This window comes from Oreochromis aureus, linkage group 23 (genome assembly GCF_013358895.1).
Source record: "Oreochromis aureus strain Israel breed Guangdong linkage group 23, ZZ_aureus, whole genome shotgun sequence".
Lineage (NCBI taxonomy): Eukaryota > Metazoa > Chordata > Actinopteri > Cichliformes > Cichlidae > Oreochromis > Oreochromis aureus.
In genome coordinates, this window is record NC_052963.1 from 5,245,357 (window position 1) to 5,253,257 (window position 7,901).

The following is a 7,901-nucleotide window of genomic DNA, read 5'->3' on the forward strand; positions in this document are numbered from 1 at the left end:
ACTTCTTGCTGTACATCTTCGACATTTCACACACAGTGCCAGTGGTCGACCAGTAATAACAAAAATGAGTTCATTATAATAATAATCGTGCTGGTGACAGCTTTTTTGTTTAGTAGCAGTTTGTTTGTTTAGTATGACTTGATATTTTGTATCTTTTCTAACGTTCCTAATACAAAGAACATTTAATTTTGTTGCTGTATAGATACCTGGTATTGATCCTGCCAAGCCATGTTTCTCCAGAGTGATCGCTGCTGTGATTTAGGTGCTGGACTGTTGTGATTTGTCAGATCGTTTAACTGGGTTAACTTACGTATTTCATTGCCTATTTCTAAAAAAATCAAAGATAGTTTTGAGGGAAATCTTAATTAGAAATAATATTACATGGTCCAATACAAAATTAACACTATGCATAGATGTGCATGTCTGTGGAGGTTTTTCTGCTAGGAGCTTTTAAAGACTCATGTGTAACACAGGTTCATGCCACAGCACTGAAACTGCCCTTATCAAAATTTTGAATGTTTTGAATGATTGGTCACTGCACGTATTAAACTAACTCCCCGCCCTACTGCCATTCCCTCACGTCTAAAATGTCCTGTCCCTACCTCACTTCCAAGGAAGCCTTTAAAACCTACTTCACCTGGGCCCAGGGTGTAGCTTATTCAGATCCCATGTTGATTAGTAACAGGAAAAGACGTAAGAAGGTACATAACACTTGCAACACTCTTAATTTAGTTGGCAGGTAAATCATTGTTAATTAATGATTTTATTATCATACATTAACTTGATTTTATGTTTTTAATGGAGACTTGGCTAGATAAAGACACAAATACAATCATTCTTATTGAATCAGTCACAGTTTTGTTCACGAGAGAGAGAGGGAAAGAAAGGAGGGCCCACTGACCAATCTAGTCAATAATTCCATCCAGTGTAAACATATGTATTACGGAGAATGTACTTCCTTTCAAAATGTTGCAATCAGCGTTACTATATTCTCTTTTTCTAAATTTTATAAGCCACCTAAATACAATGCAATATTCTTTGATGAATTTGCTGAATTATTGTCCAAAATTTGCACCTAATCTGATTATCTGGTAATCACTGGTGATTATAACATCCATGTTGACATTTCCCTTGTGTAATATTCTGGTCAATTATGAGTTGATCCAACATGTTACAGTGCCAACACACAGGGGCGTACACTGGATGTAATGTTAAAGCCAGGGGTTTTAATATTTCTAAGATCACAGTAAGTGTTGTGGCTCTCTCTGACCATGCCTATGTGTTTTTCCATGTAAATGCTCCAGTGCACAAAGACGCAAAAATCGAGGTAATCAGTAAGTGATATATTAATGAAATGACAAGGGAATTATTCTTTCACACTATCTCCTCTTTGCCTCCACTTTGTTCTGGAACAGTTAACAAGCTTGTAGATGAGTTCAGTTTCAGAATTACAGATGTTTTGGAGTGCATTCATCAAGCAACAGTAAAGAAAGACTCAAGTGAGTTTCTCCATGGAGAAACAAATCTTGCCCCTGAATTTGTTTTTCTGTTAAAGCCTGTAATGAATTTCCATTGTATTTTTTTTAAGTAAAAATTGATGGAATTTGAAGTGGTTAGCTTCCACACATTTTGGCCAGGACCTGGATAGTGCTTGCTTCCCCCTAAAATCACTTCAGACAGCATGTCTAAACTGGATTTGAAACTGCCCTTATCAAAATTTTTAATGTTATAAATTTAAACACAGACTTTACTGTTTTAGTTCTGCTAGATCTCAGTTGACAAAAACATCCTATTAGACAGAGTGGATGTTTAGACAGACTGGAAAATTCTGGTCGTGGAACACTGAATCAGCTCTTTACCCTCTCGAGGATACTCAAGGGGCAATGGGAGTTTTCCCAACCAGTCTACATATGTTTTGTGGACTTGGAGAAGGCTTTCGACCTTGTCCTTCTAGGTGTCCTGTGGGAGGTGCTTCAGGAGTATGTGGTGTCTGGCCTATTGCTACAGGCCATTCAATCTTTATAAAATCATTGCAAGAGCTTGGTCCGCATAGCTGGCAATAATTCTGACTTGTTTCCAGTGGGTGTTGGACACTGCCAGGGCTGCCCTTTGTCACCAATTCTGTTCATAATTTGTATGGACAGAATTTCTAGGCATAGCCAACCGGCTAAAGGCTTCCATTTGGGCAGTCTCAGAATCTCATCTCTGCTCTTTGCAGATGATGTGGTTCTGGATGGATGGATGGATGGATGGATGGATGGATGGATGGATGGATAAAAACAGATGAGGGCCCAAAGTATAATGCCCACCTTCACTTGCTAGAAGGCTGAAATTAGCAGATCAAGCCTGAAATCTTGGTGTTATTTTGGAATCTAAGCTAAATTTTAAGTCATATCAAAGCAATAAACAAATCACCCTTTTATCACCTAAAGAATATATCTAGTATAAGGGGACCGATGGCTCAACATGATTTAGAGAATTTTGTTCATTGTAAATGGACTGATTCTTATACAGCGCTTTTCTACTCTCACAGAGTACTCAAAGCGCTCTATACAACATGCCTCATTCACCCAATCACACCCACTTTATCTATACGTAGTGCTTTCTAACAACATTCATATTCCGATGGATGCATCGGAGAGCAAGTTCGGGTTAGTATCTTGCCCAAGGACATTTGACACGCAGACTGGAGGAGCCAGGGATCGAACCACCAACCTTCCGATCAGTAGGTGACCAGCTCTACCTGAGCTACAGCCACCCTTGCATGTTCATGCATTTGTTTTCAGTAGGCTTGACTACTGTAATGGAGATTTTGCAAGTCTCTCAAAACAACCATTAAGACAACTGCAACTAATTCAGAACACAGCTGCATGTGTCCTTACAAAGACCAATAAAAGGGAACACATTACTTCAGTTCACAGATCTCTACACTGACTTCCTGTGCCCCAAACATTTCATTTTAAAAGGTGGCTGCCAGTGTATTTGTCACACTGCTGCCAGGTGCTGAAAGGTTCTGGTCCAGAACTAAACTCTACTAATTTGGTCAACTAATATCAAACTACCAGAAAATCTGAAATCTGCTCAAAATCTGCTCAAAAGTCCTTTAAATTAGGTCTTGAAACTTTTTTATGTTATTACTTTTAAATAATATAGAGAGTTTTTTTTCCTCTTTTGAATATATTTTCATGCATATGTACACTGACAGTGGTGGCGATGATGATGATGGCAGTCCTGATGATGGTTGTGGTGGTGATTGTGGTGGCAATGATAATCGTTACGATGATGGTGTATTTGCCATTGACCTCTGTTTGTGTCGTATATAACTCACTGTGTGTTCTGTTGATGGTTTCTGTTTAATGTTCTTTGTTTTTAATGTAATGCCTTTTAATGTTTATGTAAAGCACCTTGAGTTGTCTTGTGCATGAAAATGGGCTATATAAATAAATCGGCCTTGCACCTCCCCCCTCATACTGGTCACCAGCTTTGTCACACACTGCTGTGGAATGGCATCCCATTCCTCAACCAGCATTTGTTACAAGCCTGCCAGTGTGATTGTGTTGGTCACTCTGGCACAAACAGCAACCCCAGGTTATCTCACAAGTGTTCATTGTGGTTAAGGACAGGACTGGAGGCAAGCCATTTTATCCTCTTCCTCCCAAATTCTGGAGGTAGTCTGATAAATCTCTCTGATAAACCCACTCTCCGGGGGCAAAAATTGTCATGTTAGAGGACAGAGTTTGGTCCCAGACTGTGGAGATTTGGCCACTGGTTGCAGCTTTGTTTTTCAATGAAGGGAGAAGTCACCCCAGACCATCACAGTGCTTCCACCAAATCCTGTTACCCTGTTGGAGTAATTATATGCTTTTTGATAAAGCATAGTTAAGGCTGAATCAGGTAGCCTTAAATAACTCCTTAGATACATTGCAATAGCTCTAATCTGCTGGGGCATTCCCATTATGCATTGTTTCTTTTTCAGTCACATTTTTCACTCACTATGTGTTTATACACCACACTGCATTTAATTTTTTGTTTCTATAAACACTCTTCCTTTTTTCCTTCCCACTGTTGCCAAAGTGCTTGCTCATACTGGGTCATATGATTGTAACTTCAAGCTGGTGTTTCACAAAACTAAGTTGAAGATTTATTTGGCATGAACCTTAGTACCATCTCCAAACTAAAAGCCAATATAAGTTCAGTATAATGGGGGATGCCAGAGACAGGCATTCCAAGTGTACCAATGTGCCCTAAGAAGACAACTTCACAAGAAGATTGTTTTCCTTATGCAGTCTTCTACAGATATGCATATGGACAAGGCTGTGGTGAACATATGCACACGGGTGGACTACATGTTATTGTAGAAGATGCAGCCCCAAAAAAGGAGTCTGAAAAGTGGTGTCAGGGGAAAATGTAGCTAGGAAGCATTGAGGTGGCAGAATTGAAGATGTTAAAATTTTCCCTGAGAATCACCTGAATGGACAAGAGTTCAAAACAAGTATACTACAAGTAGCTGAGGTTGAGTGGTTTGGAGACAAAGTTAAAGAGGCCAGGCTGAAATGGTTTTGACATGTATGGAAGACAAATATTGGATATACTGGACAACTGATGTTAAAGATGGAGTTGCTGGGCAGAAGGAAAAGAGGAAGACCACAGAGCAGATGAATGTAGTGAAGAAAGATATGCAGAAGATCTGTGAGACAGAGAAAGATGCTGGGGATAAGGAGAGCTAGAGGAAAACTGTTGGCGTTAGCAAGCCGTAAAGTGAGAAGGAAGAAGAAGAAGAAAATGAATGCCTTTAAACTTAATGTGGCAGGGTGTGGTCTGCTGTTCAGCTGGAGAGGAGGGGTGCTGCAGTGGGTTTGGGGGCAGTGCCAGGGATGCTGGCAGGGCAGCTGGGCTCAATCACCCAATCATGCTTTCCCTGTTTTAGTAGCCAGCTGGGACCACAGAAGAGGAGAGACCTGTGCCAGAGTTGCAACGGCTGAAAAAGCTACATGTTTGTTCACTGAAAAGAAAAAGAAAATGTTCATTTGCCCTGCAACACTGACCGTGACAGAGTTCCAGACACGTGGTGTCACACTTATAAAAAAATGAAGTCGTTCCAACTTTTATTTATATTTACTTATATTCTTATTTATGAGGACCTTACTATCAGTACTTTTCTCTGAGATTAAATTGAATACAGGGATAAACACAGGTTGCTGAGTCTGGTAGTTGCAAAAAGTCCAAATTCTAATCAAAAACTAATGAACAGTCAAGGCATTGCTGTGCAAGTGTAGATAGTAAATTTAAGACATATCTTTCTAGATGCTGTCGAAGTCCTCTAACTCATATTTTAACTATGTGAAACACACAAAATTCTTCTTTTTCATGTATAAATTTCTCTCTTCAGTTATGGATGATGGATAAGTTTAGTGATTTATATTATTTATATAATAATGACTGGCGATTGGATATGCATGGTTGTACATTTGAGGGTTTGATGGTTGTGAACTGTAGGTCATTCACTGCAACTTTCAAGTGCATTCAGGAAACCACAAACAACAAAATAATGTGCATGTCTGGGAGAAGCATTTCAGATTAAGAGGTCATGGCAACATAGCGATACTCATTTCAAACACAGGGTTTTAAAAACTCCACTGCAAGGCAATTACTTCATTCAGGCTGGCAATACCACAAAAAATGGCAAATGTACCAAGTGCAATACCACTAAATAAATAATTTAAAGAATGGGTACATTTAATAGCTCTTGTTAGATGTGTTTTTGACATGTGTCATGGAAAATGTATTATCTTCGTGCACATAAATGATGTGTAAAGTCAACCTAAATGGAACTGTGGTTCTTTCTGTAGGTTCAGAAATGCTGCAATGATTAACAAAATCCCCAGAAACTTTAAGTTGCTTGACTTGGTAAGATTTATTTAGAGCTGGGAAATCTGCATTAACAGCTTAGTGTACCTAGCAAGTAGTCCTGTTTTATTAAATTCTGTCGTATAGCATTTACATATCCATTGTTTAAAACTTTAAAAGTGGAAATCTTCTAGGAGTATCTGAAAGCAGCCTCTGCAGAACAGGAAATGAATCATTAAACAGCACTTCTGCCACCTTGTGGTAAAAATGTATGACCCTGATCCTTGTCAGGCGAATACAATGAGGCAAAAACATGGAGTTTTCACAAGAGATGCAGGAAAAATTAAACCAGTGCAGATCTGCATTTTTAGGGGTCAAAAAAGAAAAGTTGCATACAAGTCTTTAAGATCTACAACCCTATTTCCGAAGAAGTTTAGATGTTGTTTAAAATGGAAAAAAATTGCACAAAAAAAAAAAAACATTAAATGTTGAAACAGACTACTTCATGAAAGGTAGCTTTCATAGCTTGTTTTGAATTTGGTGGCAGCAACACATCTCAAAAAACTTGGGACTAGGGGAACAAATGACAGGTAAACAGTACTAAAAAGAAACAGCTGGAGGAACATTTAGCAAAGAATTAGATTTATTGGTAACATGCCAGTAACATGACTGGGCATTAAAAACAGCATCTCAGATATGAGGAGTTTCGCAAAAGTAAACATGTGCAGAGTTTCGTCTACAAAATTCTACAAATTTTGGAACAATTACAGATGTTCATCAATGTAACATTGCAAAGACTTTGAATAACATCATCATCAAAAGACACTGAGAATCTGTGTGTAAGAGAAGAGCGTGAAAAACAACATAGGATACTTGTGATCTTGGGGCCCTCGTGTGGCACTGCATAAAAACACAAGCATAATTCTGTCATGGAAATCTCTGTATGGGCACAGAAACACTCCCAGTGCAATGTGCCATCCACAAACACAGGTTAAAGCTCTACCATATAAAGAAGAAGAAGCCGTGTAGCACCCTCAAGGATTGACGTAGGCACGATGTAGAGTTATAAAACAAGGTTTACTCTGGTCTTGACAACCCGTGAGGACTGCTCATGGACGAAAACAACAAAAAAAGACATCACATCAAAATGCACTCTTGAAATTGGTGTCAATCAATCAAAAAGTCATTAATCACAGAAAATAAAACATTTAAAGCACACAAACCTCGTGAGCTGACATCCAGGAGGGGCTAAATAGTCCTTTATGGCCTTATTATCTTATTCTCCATCTTCTTTCTCACTTATTTCTTCTCTTCATTTAACTTTAAACATTACTTTCTCTATGTGTGGAGCTAACCGCGAGCTGTAGCACCCAGACACCATGTGCGCTAGCAAAAGAGTGGCTGGGTGGAGACCCAAACTGCAAACAACTGAACCCTCCATAGTTCACCACCAGATGGTGCAAAAGAGCAAAATCTGGACATACAGCTCAACAAAACATCAAATGCAAAAGACCGTTACAAGCCGTGTGTTAATACAATCCAGACTTACTGCGATCTTTGCTATTCTGTCGCTTGTCAAATTTAAATTCGTCTATCTACGACACTCTCTGGACTATAGAGGTTTGTTTCCAGGTTTCCAGTTTATTATGTGCTCAAATCAAAAGCCTGCATCTCTGATGTTATGGAAGTTGCATTGATGCCTATGGAATTGCCTTCTGGAAAGGCATCATCAATGCAGGTTTTAAAGCAACATAGTCTCTCATCTAGACAGATCTTTTTCAGGGAAGACCTTTGGTATTTCAGCATGACAATGCTAAGCTAAATACTGCATCTATTACATCTACGAGTTCAGGTACTGAAACAGGTCTGCCTGTAGCCCAGACCTTTCACTGGTTGTATACATCGTGAAACAAAGAACATGACAAAAGGCCCAGGACTGCTCAGCAGGTAGAATCTTACAAAATTCCTCTCCCAAATGTCATGTTTTTTCCAATTTCTATTGGTGATCCCACGTTAATTGTAATGCCAGTTTCCTGTCCTTTTGTCCCATTTGT

General features: G+C 39.0%; 1 long non-coding RNA gene across 1 annotated transcript; it reads right to left on the minus strand.

The window, feature by feature from the left end:
- Positions 1-5,932: 5,932 nt before the first annotated feature.
- LOC120436457 lies at positions 5,933-7,413 on the minus strand. The gene is made up of 3 exons (XR_005610439.1): positions 7,071-7,413; positions 6,851-6,952; positions 5,933-6,747 (listed from the first exon to the last, which is right to left on the minus strand). It is a non-coding gene; the product is annotated as an uncharacterized LOC120436457 (long non-coding RNA).
- Between the last annotated feature and the right edge of the window lie 488 nt (positions 7,414-7,901).